This window comes from Marmota marmota, unplaced genomic scaffold (assembly GCF_001458135.2).
Source record: "Marmota marmota marmota unplaced genomic scaffold, marMar, whole genome shotgun sequence".
Taxonomy (NCBI): Eukaryota; Metazoa; Chordata; class Mammalia; order Rodentia; family Sciuridae; genus Marmota; species Marmota marmota.
The window spans coordinates 16144332-16164688 of record NW_026000093.1 but is presented as its reverse complement, the minus strand read 5'-3'; the positions used below and the strand labels follow the sequence as shown (position 1 = coordinate 16164688).

General features: G+C 36.9%; 1 pseudogene; it reads left to right on the top strand.

Moving 5' to 3' along the window:
• Nucleotides 1-15825: 15825 nt before the first annotated feature.
• Nucleotides 15826-16638, top strand: LOC107142269 (annotated as a pseudogene).
• Nucleotides 16639-20357: the final 3719 nt, after the last annotated feature.

Here is a 20357-nt window from a genome sequence, read left to right as displayed (position 1 = left end):
GGGGGGTGACGAACAACTTGTGTACATTGATACAGCAGGAGTGGGAGCCGTTTATTGCAGGACAGGAGCAGTATTTATACATTCCACACAGCTTATCTAATTAGCATAAACTAGATACATCATTCAACCAATAAGGAATCTCCACACTTAATGGCTCGCTTTTGTTACTTCTCAAACCACTCCCTCTGGCATTTTGCCAGGCACCATCCAGACTTGTTTATGAACTCTAACATTCCCCTGGCAAAATGCCAGGTGTTATTTTGACTTGTTTACAGACTCTAACAGTCTTCCTATTTATTATCTGTCCCCCTTTCTAGGTGTGATGCTCCTATTCCCAAGAATGCAGCCTGGCTGCAGTAGGCAGCCTATAGAAAGGAGAGCAGGGGACAAATTTTATTTATAATGATAGTTCCTTGAGTATGGATAATTCTGTGGCATTACTAACACCTAACAAGGTGTTCATCACATGATATGTACTCACCACATCTGTCTTTTTGAATTAATGGAATATCTTGTTAGAAGAATAAAAGTTGGCATTTAACTATTAGATTAGGAAATGAAAAAATGGATTTCTCAGTATTTGGAAAACTTCAACTGTATCATTAATAAATATTCAACAAGTTTTGTGATATTTTCAGGTAAGTTTGGTACCATTCTTTCAAAATGGCACCTCTCTGTTTCCTGAAAGAAACAAGAGAACACCTGAAGAGTCTGAAAACCAGAGGAAAATTTTAAAAAAGAGTGTGAAGAATCAGAGAATCTTCTCATTCAAATATAACTTGATATGTAGAATGACCCCATAGACTCATGGAAGATGGAAACAGCTATCGATGAAACTTGTGTTGACATATAAGAAAAAAAAAAAAAAACAGGTCTTGTTTATGTTAGAGACCAGTTTTGAACTACTTCATGATGAGTTGAAGTTATTTTAGTTGTACTGTTTAGAAGGCCACCACTATATAGTATAGTCTTGAGTCTTATAAAGAAGTTATTGTTTACTTTCTTGAAATGGCATCCTAGTAGTAATATTTGATATTTGGTCATTAATTGATTAGCAAAGTAGGGAGAGATGAAGTGACATGAGGGCTAGACCAAATTGAGGACACCTAGCACATGGCTGCATGACCATGACCTTTTTCTCCTCTGGAAGATTCCACAGAAGATTAGGGACAATGGGTTAGATGCCATCTAAATTTAACCAATGGTAACTTTGAATAATTTTATGCAAAGAATGTTAGTCAGATTTCCATTACTTTAAAGAAATAACTGAGATAAAACTTGTAAGGAGGAAAGATTTATTTTGGCTCACAGTTTTGGAAGTTTTCATTCATGATCAATTGGCCTGTTGCTTTGGAGCCCAAGGAGAAGCAACATGTCATGGTGGGCATACCTAATAGAGGCTAGGAGGTGAGGAAAGGAAGTGAAAGAGGAAGAGGAGTGACTGGGATCTTCTTGTTGGCTTCAAGGGCATGCCTCCAATGAGCTAACTTCACTTCCCACCTTTAATGGTTCCACCATCTCCCAATTGTGCCATGGTCTGGGGACAAAGCCTTAAACACACAAATCTTTGGGCGAACATTCAAGATCCAAACTATAACACTAAGATACCAATGTGTTAATATAAAAAAAATCATGTAACTATTCTTTGATTTTAGACATAGTTTTCAGGAAGCTACCTTAATCTATCAGTTCTACCTCTATAAAATTCTTCGGCTAGGTAATTGCTTTTAATCTTATCTTCCATCTGATCCATTTTTTTTAAGTTCTCAAAAATATTTTTAAAAATTTTAATTGACAGGTAATAATTGTACATATTTGTGGGGTATGGCATGATACTTCAATACGTGTGTACAATATGCAATGTATTTTGAATTTTAAAGACAAAAATGGTAAATGTGAAGTTAATAAATATGTCAATTACCTTGATCTCATCTGATCCATTTTTAAAACTAGTACCAGATATCTTTTTTTTTTTTTTTTGAAATAAAATGCTTGTCTTTTCATTCCCCTGCCTAAAAGCCTGCAATAGCTGCCCTTTCATCAATGCAGGATGCCTATGACCAGACTCATTCCTCTTCTACCTTGAACCCTGGGCTCTTCTGTACCAAACTAGGTGCAGTTCTTCAAACACTGCAAGCCTCTTCATATCTCTATGCATTTGCCCTAGTTGTTTCCTCTGCCTGGAATTTTATCTCTCTCTGTTCCTTGTTTGTATAGTGGGCACTTTCAAGATTCTAACTTCTCTTTTTTCTTTTTTGAATCTCTTTAATGAGCCATTCCTGTCCAAACTCTCCCCCATCCCACATTCAGTAGGTTCCCCTCCACATTATCCCAGTAGAATTGATTGTTCCTTTTTAACATTTTTTTTTCCACGGCTTCCAAACCCAACTTCTCTACTGGAGACACACCAACACACATTGTCTGTGTATTCTTCTTAATGATCTTGACTGGAGAGCATGTGTTACCTTCATCTTTGCTTTTCTGCTCTTTAACACAATGCCCAATATATAGTAACAGCCCCATAAATATAAATGGCTGAATAAAACATGAGTTCAATTTGAAGGAATGAAAAAGCATCAACTACCCAAAAAGTACTTCTTGATTTTAAATTATGAAGTTTTGGCTTAATGCCTTCAGAGATAGGGACAGAAGAGAAAAGATGCTTGTGAGAGTGGAAAATTTTTGTGGGGAGGAGTCTTTCATTCCATTGTCCATATTGTTTTCAGTTGCTCCTGATACCATTGTCTCTCCTGGCTCTTCTAAATAAAAAAATTCAGATATTTGATATGATATCAGTGCTCCCATATGTCTTTTGAAAATACTAATTTCTGTTGGACAGAAAACCGGAAAAGCTTGATAAGCATGCACATGCGGCAGTGAGAATTAATTTGATAGAATAGTGGCTCAGAATACAGTAATTATTTTAGGCTGCCTTTTCAAATTCAAGGAACCCAGACACTTATATGATCTCACAATATTGTAGCAAATGGACCAAAGCACGGACTCTAATGTGTGAAAGATGGATTTTATACACACGCTTACATTTTGATTAATTTATTCATTATTCAACCTACATTCATTGAGCACCTTCTTCTGTTGAGCTCTATATGAGATTGTTTGGATTTAAAAATGTAGTTGGAGGATGGCTCTTCCATTAGTTTGGACAAAGTTCTCGATGTTGGAAAACTCTTACATTCATTGTTATCCTGGCAGTGACCACCCTGTGTGAACTGTCCAGAAATCCCAGCTTATGCTATTTGCCCTTCCTCCTTCATTGTCTTTACAACAGCCTTCTGCTAGTTCTTCCAATGCACCATGTTTGCTACCACCTTTGTGCCTTCAAACAGGGCCTTTCTCTGCTTGAAACACTCTTGTCGGAGAATTCAACTCATCTCTCAGAACTTGGTTTAAGTGTCAGTTCCACAGGGAAGCTTTCTTTGATCCCATGCCCAGGTCAGTTCTCCAAGCTGTAGTAGCACTCCACAAATCTATTGCAATCATAATTAATAATGCATGCAGTTATATCTAGTCTTCCTCCTGGAATATAAAGTATATGAGGGGATGATCTGTGTGCCTCCTTTTCTCCTTAGGTCTCCAGAGCCCAGCATTGTGCTGGCATACAGTGATCTTTAATAACACTTGCTAAATGGATCAATGAATTAGCATTGGCAGAACTGCTAGGATGGACTCTTTCTTTCTTGCCATCTCAGCTAGTTCCCCAGACTTCCTTTTTCCATACGTTAATGGTTGGTGGAATAAAGATACTCAGAGACACTCTTACAGAACAATTCCTTTTCCTAAAGGGAATTGTTACATCTTTGAGTTCCCATAATATATGAGACCCTGTGCTGCTGGTGACACTCTCATCCCCTTCTCAGTCCTTTCAGGTGGAAGGAACAGAGAGCAGAGGGAACTTGATCACCATTTCCCAGCCAACACAATCTTGGAGGTATAGGGAAGACCAACTCTGAGTATAATGATAGCAATCTCTTTCCCTGCATGAAAGATAGAATCAGGATGCTCATTTAAGGTGAAAGCAGGACTTTCAAAATCACCAATCTAGCAAAGGCAGAGAGAGTCAGAAACAGAAATCAAAACATGTAACAATTCATTTTAGAAAAACGTCCTGCAAACTGATCTCACAGTTGGAACTTAAAAGGCCTAGATACAATCATGATTTGTAGGTTCCCTGAAATTGACTTGAGAGCTAAAGAGATCTTAAGCAATATTATCCAAGGAGGAAGAGGAATAGGGAATCCATCACATTGCCATGTTCTCCCCTGTTCTGAAATTATAAAATTGGATCTCAGTCTAGAGCTGAGGGATGGTGTTCTTATTATGCATGTGTTTATCCCATATGTATTATGCGGGTAAATTGGAGAATGCATTCCTCCCAATTGCTTCCAGAGAGACTCATCTCTTGATTCTTTCAGCATCCCTTCCTCCTGGCCAGAGATTGCCTGTGAGTGACATCTTTTCCTGTATGCCATCTTCTTTCTTTTTCCATATCAAGTTGCTGTTAATATGATGCTGTCCTAGAAATTCCTGAAATTTTCTTTGTAGAAGGAAGCTCCACCAAGCCCGTTAGCAGGCAGAACATCTTTTTACTCTGCACAGAGGTACCCACTCAATATGATATGATTTCTGCTGAAGTCTTGTCTGCTTATATGACTTTTGGAAATCATGTTCTGGGAAATATCCAGTGACATTGTTTCTGAATCTTATCAAAATCAGAATTTTTGCCTTCTTATAATCCATTCTCTTACATTCTCCTGGGGTCCATTTTCTTTAGGTAGGATTTTATCATGCCTTTGCAAACTAAGTTCTTTTTCTCTCTATCAACAGCATCAGTTTGGCCTGAGAAAACTGCAAATTCTTGGGCCTCATCCCAGACCTACTGAATCATAAACTCTGGGATAGGGGCCCTGCAATCTGTGTTTAGGGAATTATATATGAATGTTTGGCTCAAGTTTACCTTGGTATTGACTGAGAATAGAAAATGGGCTTTTTCATCAAGTTAGCAGTTTCAAAAAGATAATGAGGCAATGGTTTAGCTTTCCCAGAGAAAAACTGCATAAGCTAGTTTAAAGCAGAGTTATTTACACATGACTAATAAATGGACTAGCAATACATGGTTTCATTAAATGACTCAGTATGTGTAAAATATTTAGGATAGTACCTGGCATTTAATAAATGCTGTATAAATGTTAGCTAGTATTAAAATCATTATTGTTTGGTTCCATAGGATATTCATTAATTGAATGAAATTCCCCATCTTCTTTTAGAGAGTATTTAAAGGACTTTACAAAGATACAAACAACAGTAATTTAAGAGATACTAAAAAATTAATAAAAAGAAATGAAGTTTCAATGCATGCCATAGAAATTCCCATAACCAACTCTTCTCATTTTAATTATTTCATCTACTTTGTATTACTGTGTATACCTAAGGGACTTGCTAACTGTTCACCCAGTCTTTTCCTTTTTATTTTTGGCCTAGGAAACCTTTCCTGCAGCCCTCTACTGTTCCTTTCCAGGGCTGCAGGGTGCAGGTTGGCACCTATTGTAGTTTTGCAAGATGTCAGAGCCCAGGACCATCTGATCTCTAGATGCATGAAGCTGACCATCCTATGCTCTACTAATGGAATTTTACCAATAAAACATAGACTTCTATTGTAGTAAGTCAAAGGGAATTTGAGTTCCCTTAAATAAAATACAATGTAATTGAATTCTTCACATTTAATCCTCTATAGCATAAATTTTAATGGGAAGTTTATTATGCAGTGGTCTGCTTTTAAGTTTTATCCACACCCAATTCTAGGGTAAGGGTCAAGGAAAATTATAAGAAAACATAGGTGTATATAAAATGCCATTCTTTTCCAAGAATCATGAATATCCCAATAGTATTCTTATAAAAGATTTGAAAATAGCTACTTCTTTTTTAAAAAAAAAATTATAGAAATATATTTTTAAAATACAAAGAACAGTCAGGGAATGTTTATTTCAGGCCATGGGACCACGGTTTCCTCAGGTGGAGGGAGGCTGAGAAATGGGAGAGTCAGGGTAACAGGTGAGATGTAGTCAATGATTAGTTTTTCCATTGGGTGGAGGGCTTAGTATATGCTTATCATAGTATTTTAAAAGTTAATTAGCTTTACAGTAGAATGAGCTACTTCCTTTTTGTCAGAATAAAAAAGCCATGGTACAGTTGGTGTGATGGTTAAATGAGCTATGTATCTTCAGATAAAGGTGCATTCAAATTCTACCACTTACCAGCTGTATAGCATTAGGGAAGCCCCTGGTTCATCTCCATGGATTAGTTTGTTCATTGGTGTAGTTGTGACGATTCAGTGAGATGAAATGCGTTGGAAAATGCCTAGCTCCTAGTCAATGCTAACTACTTTTGTTATTTTATATAGAGCAGAAATGAAGAGGAGAGAGATAGATGAGAAACTTGATTCAGAGACCCTGGCTGGGTTGGAGAGGCTATACCTCATGCCAGAATCAGCACAAGATGGAGTTTATGAGCCAAGCACGAAGGGAATGCATTTGTAGGAGAACTGAGAAAATGAGGAAGGAAAACTTTGTCTTTCCATATGCAGACACTTGCATACATTTCCTTCCTGAGTTCTTGAATCCCAATGAGAGAACTCGGCGTGTTTTTGGGAAGAAACCTCATGAATTCATATTTTTCCCAATGGAGAAGCTCACAGAAACTTTGAAGTGTTTATTAAAGAGTTGATAATGAGGAGAAAACTTTTTGAAAATCATATTAAAAAGTACCTCCCAAACTGCTTCAACAGTTTAACCTTGGAATCACAAGACTCTGCTGGAATAGAAAGAACACATTTCTCTCTCTCCCCTCCACTGTCCCTGGTGTATCGCATGCATGCTGATAGCTCCGATGGCCTCTTTCTAGGAGTTGGTGGAGGAATGATACTCTTTTTTGTGACCAATCGTATAATTACGAAGGTTGAAATTTGTAATCCTGATATCAAATATTTCATAATGACATCAATTTAAACTTAATATTGCCCTTATCTTTTGACAAAAATAAGGTTTAATATGTTTTTCTCCTAGAGGGGGTGAAATAAGGAAAGACTTTATTATACAAGATAATTAAAATTCTTCCTGAGGTTAAAAGTGATTTAAAAAGAATCACAACATGAGATAATTAGGCCTTATTAGACACTTTATCTGCTTCACTGAAGTCACTTTTTCCAGGATGATAAAATGTGCCTTTGTCTTTTTTTAGAAAGCTGGATACCAAATTTGGAGAAAAAAATGATCTTTCCTCCTCCTCTTAGACTCAGCGCATGACTGTGTGAATGGATTTGTGGAAATAATTTAATGACAGGGTTACAGTTTCCAAAAGCTAGACCTTTAGAGAATGTGATGGTTTTCAAGTAACTTACTCATTTTTTTTCTGGTGGAATTGCATTTTACCCTCTATTTTTAGTTGGTTAACAGAAAATGATATGAATTTGTGTTTTCTGATTTTTTTTTCTCCCTGACAGGCAGAATAATAACAGATTAGTTTTGGGATATTTAACAAAATCCTTTTGTTACTTGACAGACACATTTATGTGTTCTTTTGCCATAACAGGTGAGGCAAAGAATGTCAGTGTTTTGTGTTTTTAATGTCTAATTAACATATAATATAGGCTATTATAGTAACTATGCAGGAGAGGATGATATCTTTTAGAAGAAAAATGCTTTAGGCATTTAAAGCACATGATGTTTTTGTGAGAGGAAGCAGGTACCCTCGGAGCATGGGAGTTCTGCCAGAGTTCTAAACCGGATCCCTACCTGAGGCTTGATATTGCTTTTCTATTCTGCTTTTAGGCCCAAGGATGGTGACACAGAGACCACCACTTCTGCTAATGCTCTTTGGATTTCCAACGGGTTTTTGACAATGTTCAATACAACTAATAATGAATGAATCAAGCAGTATTTGTTTTTGCCCATAAATTTGTTTCCAACTTATTTCCATCTATTCACCAGGGGATGACAAGCAATCGTCTTTAAGGAAACATTTCAGTTTTACAGACAATGACTTTGCAATGGAGGTTCCTTCCGATCATTCCTTCCTTCTGGGGGATTCTTTCCTTTGGAGAAAGGCTTATATTTAGATCAGTGCATCCAGGGCAAGGTAAAATATACAGATCTCTTTGAAAGCTAGGAACACAGAACTGTTAGGTAAATGTCTATTTTAAGGTGAAATATTTAGAAGAGAAGTAGTGTGCTTTGGCAGAAAAAAATAGCTCCTGTCATATGTTTTCGGGGTCTATTGTCAATGATACAAAGGAAATTGTTGCCTTAAAGAGAAACTTAAACAGTAAAATAAGAATGGAATGAAGCTAAAATTACAAGCATAAAGGAGGCAATACCAAAGGCATCCATTAAAAAAGGTTTTAAATGTTTTCATGGGAATACACAGCTGCTTCTCAAAGTATGTGTGCTACCTGGAGTTTTACTCTGTCAAGCTGGTAGTTTCTATCAGAAAGAGTATAACACCTATGGGGTCCTAGAGATGGGTAAGCTTTAGTTTAAAAAAGTGCACAAAACATGAACCTACAGCTTAATAAATTATCATAAAGCAGAGAACCATGTTGAACAGTTGATTTTTGTGTATTGATTTTGAATCAGGTATATTTGTTATATCTTCATCAATCCTAATGATTAGAGGAAGTTTTCTTACACATAGCCACATCATCTGAATAATGACAGTTTGATTCTTTCTTCTAATACTTTTACATTTTATTTGGGTTTTGATTTACTGCACTGTCTGTGATTTCCAGTGCAATGCTGAGAGAAAAAATGATGGCATATTTCTCCATCCCCTATCTTAAAAAAAAAAAAGACAAAGTTTATTTAAATGCCTCACCATTAAATGTTATGCTTGATTTTCCTAGTTTGCTAATATTTATCTCGATAGGATGCTGATTTTTATCAGATGTCTCTTCTGCTATTGTGCTGATCATCATAATGTTCAGTAAATATGCTGAATTACTTTGATTCTCTAATGGTAAAGCAACTTTGAATTTCTAGGGCAAATCAAAGTTGGTCATATTGCATCATTTCTATGCATAGCTGGATTCAATTTGCTAATATTTTATTTAGGATATTTGAATCTGCTTCTGTGAGATTGGACTGCTATTTTTCTTTCATGTGGAGTTTTGGACCAAGGTTATCTTGACCTCATAGAATTATCTGAGAAATATATCCTTTTTTTTTCTCCTTATCTTTGGAAGATTTCTTGAAATATTTGGGTTATTTCTTTTTTAAATATTTGGAACAACTCACTAGGAAAGCCATCCAGGCCTGCAGTTTTCTTTATGAGTATGCTTTAAGTTCTATTTGGTTTTATGTCAGTTATCTAAGTTATCTTTTTCTAATAGTTCATCGGTTTAATCTAGGTTTTCTATTTTTGGGCATGTCATTTGCTTTACCCTATTGTCTTTTTTAATGTCTGCAGTAACTGTAGCATCGCTTCTTCTCCTTGCCTGATATTAATTGATTGTGCTTTTCCTTTTTTTCCCCTGGATCAATCTCTCAAAGCAATTATAAATTGAGCTTCTTTTGTTCTTCTCATTTGTATATATTTTTTCTGTTATGATAATTTATGGTCATGCCTCTATTACTTCCTTCTGTTATATTTAACTTATTTTTTCCCTCTAATTTATTGATCTGGAAGCTTAGCTCATTAAATTCCAGACTTTTTATAATATAGGCATTGAAGCACATTCATTTTCTCCTAAATCCTGTCTTTTCTCATTTGTTCAATTTTGGATATATACTCATTTTAATTAAAAAATATTTCCAACTTTTCAATTTCTTATTGGATTTATGGGTTTGTTAATACATGTATCATATTAAACAATATTAAGGGATTTTTAGAGTTATCTTGTGTTTATCAATTTGTAACATAATTACACTGCAGTCAGAGGATATACTCCAAGATTCCAATACTTTTAAATTTGTTGAAAAGTCCTTTATGGTCTACTGTATTGGTATAGGTTGAAATGTTTGGGACTATAAGTGTTTGGGATTTGGGCTGTTTTTAGATTTTGGAATTTTTGCATATACACAATGAGCTATCTTGGGATAGGACCCGTGTCTAACCATGAAATTCTATGCTTCATATAAAACTTATATACACAACCTGGAGTCAACTTTATACAATATTTTTAATAATTTTGTGCATAAAACAATGATTTGTGATGTGGAATTTTCCATTTGCAGTGTCATGTTTGTGCTTACCAAATTTTCACATTTTTGGAGCCTTTCAGACTTCCTTATCAGGTACTGTGACCATGGTAAGAAATTGTCCACCAGAGAAAGTCTGCTCTCCAGAAACATTTCTACTCTCTGGATATCACCAACGTTCTTGTTTTGAACATCTGCCCTAATGCTCCATAGCAGGAACAAAAGAAAGAGCTATGGTGGGACTGGGTATAACAGGAGAGATTTTTTTTTTAAGATGCATTAAAAATCAGTATAAACAACCAACACAAAACTCATTAATCACTTGGTATTACGTAAGCCATCATAACACAAGGATGTTAGGTGGGGTAACTTCTGAAATGATGTGAGGCTAAAGTAGAGGTGATACTAAAAGCTGACCATTCTGGACTATGAACACCTGGGAGAAGATTCTGCAGTGATGTTGTTCCTCATCTTATAAAGCACATTTGAAATAGTAAACTGAAAAGGGGATGTGGTAAACAATGAAAATATTTTTATTTGAAAGTTTCTCCTTTATCCACATAGCAGAATTTCCCTATCAGAATTACTTGCTTAAAGGTATAAGGAATGCTGGAATTTTTTTTCTTTTAAGTTTGTACACTGTCAAACAAGTTCAATAATGATGAGAATGAGAAGAGATTGATTTTTCTTCGTGTTTTACAACTCAGCCCATTCTGACTCATTGGGAGATTTCTGGACAAGAACATATTTAACAAGAATCTATCTAACATATCTGCTAGAAAGAGCATCTTCTAAGAAAAATTTAGGGGTAAGGAAGAAAACTGTTCCCAAAGAACTGTATAAAATATTGATATTATCAAGAAACACTGTTGTGTTTTCCTCCTCCTTTAGAGGAGGAAAGCCTTACTAACTTTCAGGGGAAAGTAGGTAGAAGGATCACGATGAATACTTATGATCACAGGCACCTGCATGTTAGTTGAAGGAGTAATGATGTAACTGAAGGTTTTGCCACAAATTGATACACATGTGCTAATAGGCATTACCAGTCCCATAAATGTGATGAAAATGACATTAAATAGGAACAAAAGAAGTAAACCAATTGGATGGTCAGAGGGTATCATTGTCTCTTGAGACACTTTCTACAGAAGAAAGTTAGAAAACCTGATTTTGGAAACACAGCCAAGAACATCTGGTTGAGGAGAGATGAAAAGAAAGCAGATGCGATGTCCCTGTGGATGACTGGACAGTTAGAGGAGGGGAAGTCATGTAGACTATGAAACAGGTGCAGGAATATTACTGCTGGTAATATGAAACTTGAGCCACCCAGACAGCTGCTAGAAGCTTATTCTGCTAAAAGCAGGGCTTTGATAAACCCTTCAATTGCCTTGATGAGACTTTGTTTTCCAAGAAGATACAAGATATAATATGGAGAACTTTGGAGCTAATTCTTACCAGTAAGGAAGAACTTGCTGGTGATGCAGATGTCATAGAAGACATCTCCGATTTCATAAGAAGAAGAAAAAGAGGTAATTTCTAGAATATTCAGATCTACATATTGGCATTAAGGAAATCATATTAAAACAAAATCAAGAAAAGTGTAGTTCATCAGCAGGTATTTATGAAGGAGAAGGTGGAACTGTAGTTGGACTGAGCCAGACTGGGGGAGGGATGTCTCAAGCTGGTCCTGTTTTAACATCATTTCAAATACATGGGCAGAAGGGCACCATTCACTTGACTTCCAGGGTCCATCTTCCTTCATATGGGTTTATATGTGGGTTTATAAACAGTAATGCTAGAAATTTTGAGTAGTGATTTGAACAAGCCCAGGAAAATATCAGGTCATGGATAAGCTTTACTTTGTAGTTACAGGATGAGGTGCTGGTTGCTGACCAAGGATGCCCTCATAGGCCAGTGGTGGTTAGGTGACTAGAGATGTGCTCTCCTTAGAGAAGTTTCGGTATTCTGTGGACCACAGCTCAGTTGTCATTTAACTAACTCCTGGTTCTTCAAGTAACATCATAATAATAAGAACTGTAATTAACCCTTCTTATTGGTGACAAAATACCTAAGAAAATCAACTTAAAAGAGGATGGTTTTATTTTGGCTTATGGTTTCAGTCCATAGTTGGTTGGCTCAGTTGTTTCTGGGCCTGTGGCAAAGCAGCACACCGTGGTAAGGGGCACATGCAGAGGAGTTGCTCACCTCTTGGCAGCCAGAAGCAGAGAGATTGAGAGGAAGGGGATGGGATCCCAATATCCCCTTCAAGGGCATGTCCCTAGTGACCTAACTTTATCCCACTCAAACCTATCTCCTAAAGTTTTCACCACCTCCAAACAGCATCAGATGCTGGTGACTAAGGCTTTAGAGTAGGGGGTTTAGGGAACAAAAACCTTTGCTGAAATAGCCTTTATTCCTATACCAATTGCCTGAGGACTCTTTATTTCTCTCTCTCTCTCTCTCTCTCTCTCTCTCTCTCTCTCTCTCCAATTGCCTGAGGACTCTTTATTCTTCTCTCTCTCTCTCTCTCTCTCTCTCTTTCTTCCCTTTATTTATTTTGCAATTTTTGCAATACTGGGAATTGAACACAAGGGTGCTCTACCACTGAGCTACATCCTCAGTCTCCCACCCCACCACCACCTTTTCCTTTTTAAATTTTGAGACAGGGTTTCTGTAAGTAATAATAATAATAAAAGGTGACACAGAGACAAGGTGCAGATGTAGGGAAGGTGGCAGAGTGGCTCTCAGTGCAAGTGGCCACGTTTATTTATGCCAATAGGTTACATTAAGTCATTAGTATCATAACTACATTATTGTTTAGTATCAGTAATGTTTCTTATTCTGCAGTTACATTTTACAGTTACAATATGAAATGTTAGGAGGTTTGTGCAGTCCTCAAGAAAGTCCATTGTTTGAAGTTACTGTTAGGCGGGCAGATCCAGGAGCACCAGAGCTTCACAAAACATTGTAGTTATCTAGCAAACAAGTTTTTTTATTCCAGGAGCTACATGCCTGCAGTCAAGGTGGAGGCTTGATGAGGCTCTAACACAGAGACTTCTCCAGGCATTGCCATACCAGCTAGACATTGCACATATATTAGCTATATTACTAGATTCTAGGAGAGATTGCAGGGCATTCTAAGGGTGGCAAACAGGGTGGCTGTTAACCCCCTGCCCCCACCAGGGAGTTTGCTCACACCAGGGGAATGCTGTCCTATACATTTCCATGGTCATATACATTTCACTAAATTCCTCATACTGTCTCAGCCTCCCAAATTGATGGGATTAAAGACATGTGTCACCAAGCCCTGCTTACTTTTTCTTTCATCTCAACTTCCCTCTCCATTGAGATCCATCTCAATGTTGACAAATTCTTCCTAGACTTGGGAGATAGTGTCTCTACAAGTCAGCTACAAATTTTCTCTGAGTCAAGGAAGCAAAATTAATGAAAGATAGGGAGAAAACATTTGGGAGAAGATGTACTTTTTTCCCCTTACAAATTATTTGCCTTAATGTTAAAAAACTTGTTTCTTTCCACATATCTTGCTTCAATATTTTTTAGAATTGAGGTTTTTGTTTTGAGAGTTTTAGATTCACATGCAGTTGTAAGAAGTAATACATTGATCCTGCCAACCTTTTATCTAGTTTTTCCTAATGGTAACATCTTGGAAACTATAGTATTATATCACTATAATATATAATATATATTATTAGGACATCCACATCAGTAAAATCCATCAATATTAACTTCATTTCCCCCAATATTTACTGTATTAACACGTGTATTTGCATGTGTTTAGTGATATACAATTTTATCACATGCACAGATTCATGGTCACTATATATAAGAAGTCCATCACTACAGAGTTCCCTCATGTTACCCTTTTATGATCACACCCACTTCCCTCAGGGTCTTCTATCCAAACTCTGGCAACCATTCACCTGTTCTTCATTTCTATTTTTTCAAAAAAATTTATTGTCTTTTAAAAAAATGTCATGCAAATGAAATCATTTAGCATGTAATATTTTGAGACTGGCTTTTTTCCCGCTTAGAAATTCAGTATATTTTAAGAAATAACAAAAAACCAGATAGCCTCTATTTTAGGGATAGCTGATCACAGAAGGAAATAAACACACATTTTATTTGGCTTGTTTTCTTTATTGAAAATAAAATTTGAAGTGGAAAGGCTAGAATACACCATATGTTGCCAAATGTATATGACCAGTTCCAACCTCTATTCTAAGCTCCAGACCCAGATTTACACTTCCTTCTGGAAAGTTCCACATGGATCACTTGAAGAAAACTCAAAATGCAATGTGTTCAAAATATAATGTGTCATATGTCATTCTTGTCCCAGGAAAAAAAAATGCCTCGGTTCCACCTGGACTTCCTGCTTTAATGAAAGATGCCAAAGTCCATCAACACCTAAATTCATCAATCAGTTCACTTATTTTCATGTCAGAGTCAGTATCTCTTGCTCTTGCCACCTATTCCATGCTACCTCATTATATCATTGTTATTAATACCTTAATTTTCACCTCCTGTCAATACCTCCAGTGTGCTTCTCTCTGTTTCCATTGCCTCTAAGTAAGGCCCTTTATTTTTTAAATCTAAGGTATTGCAGTGCATGCAAACTGCTCTGTTTCAATCTCTTAATTCAATATCTCATTAACCCCATTGTTGAGATGATCTTTCTGAAGCAATAATCTGGTCATATCATCCATCTGATACCTAATATGTATAGCAGATCTGTAAACAAAATAGACTATTCCATCATGTTATATTTTCCATAGAAGCCAGCCCTGAAGTTTGTGTTGCCATGGTTCTTTTGAGTACTCACATTCCATAAGCCTACTTAAGAAACACATTTGAAGTATTAACCTACATTCTGCTTTGAAGCTGCAAACTGAAGGGATTTAAAAAAGAAGAAAAGAAAAGAAATAATCTCTATTGGTGGGCTTCTCTTATTGCCATTTGATATGCTTCTGGCTTCTTGGTGAAGTTTTGGAAGGAGTCATTACGTAACAAGAAGTACGATGACAATCTTTATAGTGTAGAGTTTGGAGATTCTATATCCACAGTCCTAAAATTTGAGAGCTTAAAACCTATAGGTGCAGGAGTTCAAAGAATGGTATTTGTCACTTGTTAAGTGGCAAATACTTATTTTTAACAGAAAGGTAGCAATTAAGAAGCTGAGCTGTCTATTTCAGAATCTAACTCATAATAAATGAGGCTACATAAAAACTTGATTGGGCTGGGTGCAGTGGTGCATGCTTTAATCTTAGTGGTTTTGGAGGCTGAGGCAGGAGGATTGCAAGTTCAAAGTCAGCCCCAGCAAAAGTGAGGCACTAAGCAAGTCAGTGAGACTCTGTTTCTAAATAAAATACAAAATAGTACTGGGGATGTGGCTTAGTGGCTGAGTGCCCCTGAGTTCAATCCTCAGTACTAATATAATATAGTATAATATAAACAACAACAAAAAACTTGATGGACTTTGAAAGTTCGCATACCACAGAAATATCCCAGGAGAAGATATTTAGTCATGAAGTTCATGGATGCAATCTTTTTCCAAGTGTTTCCTCATGAAAGATCATGAAAGAATGTCCTACTTTCTCTTCAGATGCAGTGTGGAGTCTAGCACCTTCTCTTTGCTGGAATTATTCAGTGGCACTTAAAGCCCAGTAATATAGTAGTAACATAAGACTGCAATTTGAAAAAAAAATATTTTGAATTGACTGGGACTTCAACAACAAGTTTTATGATGATTCTTCATGTAGTGATGCACTGCTCTAGAGGGCCCAAGATCATCCTGAACATGGACTTCAAGGAAAGAATTGATATTTGGTTTGTTAGATACATGGTGGGATAAAGGATCCAAAGTTTTCTTCCAACATACAGATGATACTGACCAGTGAAATAAAGTTGTCAAACAGCTTGAAGCACCATGTCCTGAATTCATGAAGAAACTGTTGGTTACAGTAAGAAATATGTTGAAAACAGTCCTAAATATGCTGGAGGTAGCACTGAGAAACTTCCCAGATGTATGTTTTCCAGCTGACTCAGAAGACAACAAGCATAGAGCAAGTTAAGTAACAGATTTGCTATCCAAAATGCTGGTCACAGGTGCACATCTAGAAGAATCTCTATAGATGAAGTTCTCAGGATCCTTCTGAAGCAGAAGCCCCATCACCCCAAATACCTCACAATTGATTGAATGAAAGAGAACATACAGTAGAAGAATGGAATGAATTGATAAACAAGAGAATGATAGACTTGGAGGAGTAAGCATGAAGTTGTATAGGAGCAGCCCTCTCTTTCAGCACAGGTGCAGCAGAGATCAGTGGTTTTTAGTATCCATCATCATTGTCGTTGTCCAAGATGCATCTTCTGTGTCAACAGATCCAACTTTGGCTTTAGGACAGCAATCCTCTAGAAGCAGCAGCTGGACTTCTGGGCTGCTATAGATAACTACTTGGGCCTTTGGAGGTGGGATGGGAGGGATGGGGAGTTGATTAGTTATGGATAAAACTACTTGAAAAATAATTCTTGGTCTTAAAAAAGTAGAATTTGTTTTGTAGTAGTTTTTTTTTAAGTTTCAAGAAATGTAATTTAAAACCTTGTGTTTTAAAATAGTAACAAAACTGTATTGTAGTTTTGCTTTAATTAAGTTTATAAAGGAAGCCTAATTATTTAATCATGGTTTGTTTTGTATTTTCACTTTATATGATGCTGATAATTTTTATAAAACCCTGAATTTGGAACACTTCATTTATCAAAGCAAATATTATGTCGTGGCCCATCAATATCATGAATTATATAAGATTTTTATGTTTCTTTTGTTAGAATTTATTTACGATGTTTTGTTCATGATACTGCCCTTCAGGATTATATTCTTATCAATGAAACATCACCAGAGAAATGAGGGAAAATAGGTGGTAGCAGTTGTACTTAGGAATAACTGAGTAAATGGTGGACCACCAGTATTTGCTGCTTGGCAATTATGATTTAGTTACAATGGTAGGCAATCCCACTAAATCTTGGCAAAAGTCCTATCATCAAAATATTGGGATAAATCAGAACATGACTTTAAAGGTGTTAGGCAAGTACCACCACTTTCATATCTTTCTACCCCACCCAAAAAAAGCCAAGTAAAGGAATATGGTGTATTCTGAAAAATCTCTGGCATGATCAAAGCTTATAATCACATAAAGTAAAAAAAAAAGATACTTTGTGAATAATACATTTCAATGCAAATAAACAGATGGTTCACTTCTGTTAACTGTGAGCTTGTATTTGTATATATGGAAATAATCTCAGGCTGTAGGTCCTAGCAACGGTTTGGAGTCTGGTGTTTCTCTTTCCTGCAGCTTTGGTCCCTTGGACCTTTCTGATTCCCTATTACTTGGACAATTATTCAGTTGAATACCAGTTCTCATACTGTTTCTGACCATTTTATTCTACCTGTAGCATAATCATATTTCTAATAGCTATCATGAGATTCTAAAGCCTACTTAGATTGTGTAGGTGATATAGCCAATGATCAATATTCCATTTATCTGAAAAAACTGCTGCAGTCATATATAAGATATCATAAGGACCATTTATTCACCTTTAGCAGAGGAATTATAGATTTGATTATTTCATCTAGGTCTTTCATTGTTTTATACCTGATTTTGCATATAACATGAATGCAGACATCAAGTAGTTTGAGAATAGTATTGTTCTTGAAAAATTTGTGCTATTTGAATTTTATATTTGTAGATTTATTTTTCTACATTTTTTTGTAAGTAAAGAATCACCAAGATGGGTTGGGGGCGGGGAGAGAAAGAGAGAGAAGAGATGAGAATCATTTCTTCTCATGGATGAGGAATAGCCTTATTCTAACCATAAAGTGTTTGATATACACTCTGTGCTTGCTATGTCATCTACAATGTCTCTGACAGGAAATACATAAGAAGGCTGCCTTTTTCTCTATCTTCTTCAAAGGAATCCTTTCCTACTCCCCAATACTGAGTGGTCCTTTACCAGACAGTCTTTAGGCATAGGTCACTATGTCCTGCATAGGTGGCTAAGTTCTATATCTATGATGACCACTCCTCTTCCCTTCTCCCTACTTCTAGTTACATTTTATCAGATTGAAACTTTTCTAAGGGCAGCTGATCACAGGGGGGCAGTAGCATTTGAGAAGTTCTAAAGACATGGGGAGAGAATTCAGGAATCCATTAAAAAATATAACTGGAAAGATGGACCCAGAAAGTAAACAAGGGAGCTGAACCATGGTGATCGATGGTCACCAGAGTGGACATCAAAAATCTATAGCTGAAAAGAATCAAGACAGGAGGAGTTTTGGAGATGCCTGATTCCTAAGCATTCATTATTTTTTTGTCCTTTGTCCCCCTCTCCAAGGGGGCCTTTTTTCATGTCTGTTTCTAGATACCAAGAAACCCCCGTGTCCATTATTGGTTACTATTATGTATCATGTTGATTATGCATGAAGTGACTTGAATGAAACTTTGTTCCTTTTAGTGAGCAGGAACATTTTAAAAACTGCTTTTGGATTATTAATACTCCTCCCCAAAAGTGACTGAGTGAAGCTGCAAAGTTCATATAGGGACATGTTGACTTTTCTGGTACAAAAACAGTACAGTGAATTTACACAGGGTGTGGGTTTTAGAGACGATATGTCAGCGTTTCCTTCACTGATTATCTTTGTGATCTTGAAAACTTAATTGACATTTCAAACCACACTGTCCTAGTCTGTAAAGTGGGGATAATAGCAGTCACTGTCTCAGAAGGCATGAGTGACATAAAGGAGATCATAATGCAGGCAAAGCACTTGGATCAGGGTTTGGTACCTGAGGATACTCACTAAAGGGGTTGGGAGAAAGAGGCCTGAAAGATGATTTCAGTTTTATGTCTGGGTACCAATCACCAAAACAGAGACCAGAAAAGCAGGATCTGTGATTATGCTTTGGAATTGTCTCAAGTTGATACCAGGTGGCTAGATCTATATACCTCCCATATCAGTGAGCTGACGTAGGATACTCTGGGAAGCCCTTGGGCTGGTATCTCCCTTCAGCTGAGGCAATCCCTCAGAGAAGGCTGATTGTGGGAGCTGTTAGCCAATAACCTTCCTCAAAACTGGGGGAACAACTCTTTTAATCTCAGTGGGGGCTCTGCGTGGCTCACAATCCAGTAGTCAAGGCAGTTTATCCCTTGTATCCCTGATAGTATCCACTAACTTTAAGTTCTCCAAACAACCTTTCCAGGAGTTTGGTAGAGTTCTTGGAAGAGACTATAATATATATGAATGTATGTCTATGAATATGTGTGTATGCACACAACAGTATATATGTTGTTGATGTATGTGGTCTTGAGTCCACAACTGACTCATTCTACTTCCATTACTATTATAGATTCTCCTAACCCTCCTCTTTCACCACAAGTTGTTTATTGGCTGACTTCATGGAGGGCACAGACCCAATATCTGAGGGATTCTAGTTTCTGGTTACTATTGTCATTGAGAAAACCTCTCTTGTTAGGATGACAATTCTTGTTTGCTAGTCCTATGGACCAAGGGGACTGAAGTGAGATAGCAGCAGTAGCTGGGCTCCCATATATGGAATATGACCCCTTTGGGATCTGGGATCTCTAGATGCATGGAGCTCAGAGTTGAGATGACAGGAAGTACAAAGTGGTCCCTGGGAATTATGGTAGTAAGCATGTCCAATTCTTCTTCTCCCCATTGTTCTTACGCTTCTTGGAAGGGACGATATTCAGCAACATAAAATGGTCATTGATTTACTATGTTATGTATAATGTCTCTCAGAAGATGGCACTGTCTTTAAAAGGTATGATATTTAATTTGATGCCACAGCTGGGCCTTTAACCGGCAGTTTCTTTGCCCTGTGGGTCCAGCAGCTAGATTGTGGGTAGTAACATAAAGGATAGGTCCAGTGGGTACCATGTTATGTGCCCTTTGTTGATAAGTGGGCCCTTGCTCTGATGTAATGTTAAGTGAGATGCTCTGATGGTGAATAAAATACTTCTAAAGTCTTCAGCTGAGGCTTTTAAGGAAGGCAAGATTGAGTCATATTCAGAATATGTGTCAATTCCTGCTAAAATATTTTCCAAAACAGAGGGAGGAGTCCA